The sequence below is a fragment of the Myotis davidii genome, unplaced genomic scaffold, assembly GCF_000327345.1.
Source record: "Myotis davidii unplaced genomic scaffold, ASM32734v1 scaffold7308, whole genome shotgun sequence".
NCBI classification, from domain to species: Eukaryota; Metazoa; Chordata; class Mammalia; order Chiroptera; family Vespertilionidae; genus Myotis; species Myotis davidii.
In genome coordinates, this window is record NW_006298559.1 from 7,142 (window position 1) to 10,313 (window position 3,172).

Below are 3,172 nucleotides of genomic sequence, written 5' to 3' on the forward strand. Positions count from 1 at the left end.
GCCCCCCGCCCGCCCGCCAGCGGGGCCTGGGTGGTGAGGCCGTGCCCGGAGCCCGGTGGAGGCCCGCTGCCGGCTTGGTGGTGACGCAGTGCCCCTTGGCCGAGCCCCTGGCCCTCCCGCCCTGGTCCACCCCCCTGCACCTTAAGTGGCTCCGTGCTCGCGGCCTGGATTGCGGTTCTCACGCCCCTGCTGTGGGGTGGGGGTGTTGAACCCGGGGCCTGCGGTCCTTCGGTGTCTTGCGGGTGTCCTGTGTACGGACATATTCTGCTCTTAAGGTGACACATATACATATATTGAGCGTGTCCACGTCTCCACGCCCGACCTTAGTTAGGAGTCCTTTGGCACCATGGCCTGTGTGCATTATAAATTCGCTTCCCGACTCAACTATGCCATCGCCACCTTTGATGGGCGGCACATCTCCCTGCGCGACCTCAAGAAGCAGATTATGGGGAGAGAGAAGCTGACAGCTGCCAAGTGCGACCTGCAGATCACCAACGCGCAGACCGAGGAAGAATATACCGATGACGGTGCTCTGATTCCTAAGAATGTATCCGTAATTGTTAGAAGAATTCCTATTGGAGGTGTGAAATCTACAAGCAAGGCGGACGCTATACGTCGCACTGAACCAGTGATGGGCACTTCGACCCTCACTGATGTCGCTTCTGCATCTATTTCTCTGGCCCAGCTTACGAAGACTGCCAATCTGGCCGAAGCCAATGCTTCTGAAGAGGATAAAATTAAAGCCATGATGTCGCAATCTGGCCATGCATACGGCCCCGTCAATTACGGGAAGAAGCCTCTAGGTCCACCACCCCCATCTTATACCTGTTTCCGCTGTGGTAGACCCGGCCATTATATTAAGAACTGCCCAACAAACGGGGATGAACGCTTCGAACCTCGCCCTAGGATTAAGAAGACCACTGGAATCCCCAGAAGTTTCATGATGGAAGTGAAAGATCCTAACATGAAAGGTGCAAAGCTCACCAACACTGGAACATACGCAATACCGACTATAGAGGCAGAAGCATATGCAATTGGGAAGAAAGAAAGGCCCCCTTTCTTACCAGAGGAGCCCTCTTCGTCTTCTGAAAAGGACCACCCTATCCCAGACGAGTTGCTGTGCCCCATCTGCAAGGACATCGTGACTGATGCCGCTGTCATTCCCTGCTGTGCAAACAGCTATTGTGATGAGTGTATAAGAACAGCGCTCTTGGAATCAGAGGACCATACGTGCCCAACGTGTCATCAACATGATGTCTCCCCCGATGCTTTAATTGCCAATAAATCCTTGCGGCAGGCTGTTACTAACTTCAGAAATGGAACTGGTGGTTATACAAAAAGACTGCGGAAACCGTTACCCCCACCACCACCACCCCCGATTCCGCCTCCGAGACCTCTCACGCAGCGGAATCTACAGCCTCTGATGAGACCTCCAATATCAAGACAGCAAGATCCTCCGATGACTCCAGTGACGTCCTCATCAGGCCACCCGGCTCCCTCTATATCTTCATTAACTTCTAATCAGTCGCCCCTAGCCCCCGCTGTGCCCGGAAATTCATCCACCCCAGTGCCTGTACCTGATATAACTGCAACGGCGTCCATATCAGTCCACTGGGAAAAAGCAGATGGGCCTTTCCGGGATTCCGATCCTAAAAGAGTGCCAGCCGCAGCCCTTGCCTCAGAACATTCAAAGGGAACCTCTTCAATAGCAATGACTGCCCTTGTGGAGGAGAAAGGTTACCCGGTGCGTGTGCTTGGAACCCCATCTTTGCTTGGACAGTCACCACCTGCTGGGTATAGCGTCCCTCCCCCCGGGTTCCCTCCAGCGCCAGCCAATTTGTCAACGCCTTGGGGATCATCAGGAGTGCAGACTGCTCATGCAAATACCATCCCAACAACACAAGCACCACTTGGGCCCGCGGAAGAATTCTACAGAGAGCAGCGACGGCTAAAAGGAGAGTCTAAATATCCCTTTGCTGGCTCCTCATACTCCCAAAGTCCTTCTCCTTACTCTAAATCAAGGTCTGCTTCAACGCGGGCACCTTCTTATTCCCGATCATCTAGCCGCTCACAGTCTCGTTCCTATGCGCCATCACTTCCATACCACAGAAGGGGCAGAGGCAAGAGTCGAAATTACCGCCCAAGGTCTAGATCTCGTGGATATCGTCGATCTAGGTCAAGGTCACCACTCCATAGGCGATGTCCTTCGCGACCAAGGTCCCCTCCAGCATTCAGGGGACAGCCTCCAAATAAACGGACTGTACCACAAGGGGAAACAGGGCGTGCACATTTTAATAGATACAGAGAAGTTCCACCACCATATGACAGAAAAGCTTATTATGGCAGGAGTGTTGACTTTAGAGACCCCTTTGAGAACGAGCATTACCGAGAGTGGGAGAGAAAATACAGAGAGTGCTATGACAAACACTACAGGGGTTATGCTGCCGGAGCACAGCCTCGAGCATCAGCAAATGGAGATAACTCTCCTCCAGAGAGCTTTTCACCACCTCATGTCAGGAATTCTCCCCTTACAAGGGGCCGCAGAGAAGTTCACTCGGGTGGACAAAGTCGTACAAGTCGAAACATAGGTGGTAGCAACTCTCCTGAAAAGCTTTCAACAAGAGACAGCCACAATCGGAAGGATAGTACAAAGTCAAAAGAGAAGGGGAGCGACAGTGCTGCAGGAGATGGTAAAGGAAGTAAACATAAGGAACATCGAAGGCGGAAGGAAGTGAAGGCCTTCCAAACACAGAGTTGTCAGAACCTTCTGGAAAATCAAGAGAACCTATAAGTGCAGTGATGAGATACATCCCAGGGGCCAAAAACAAAACAAAACAAAACAAAAAAAACCCCAAAACCCCACAGACAAAGAAACAAACAAAACAAACAAACAAACGAAAAAAAAAACAAACAAAAAATCCCCCCAAAAAACCCTCCTTAAAAAAAATAAAAAAAAAAATAAATGCCCACAACAACAACAAAAGAAAGGAATCCTTAGAAAACACGGTGATCCAGCATTTCAACGCAGTGACGCTTTGGTCAGACAAGATGGCCAGGCCCGGACTTGGTCTCTGTGGGGGGCCTGGCCATCCATCCAGAGAGGGAGAGGGACGGGGACAGGGGAGGGAGGCTGGTCGGTGCGGTCGACCAGATGGCCGGGTCCCCGACATAG

The 3,172-nt window shown here is 51.9% G+C and overlaps 1 pseudogene; it reads left to right on the forward strand.

The window, feature by feature from the left end:
* Window positions 1-232: 232 nt before the first annotated feature.
* Window positions 233-2,826, forward strand: LOC102758983 (annotated as a pseudogene).
* The last annotated feature ends 346 nt before the right edge of the window (window positions 2,827-3,172 follow it).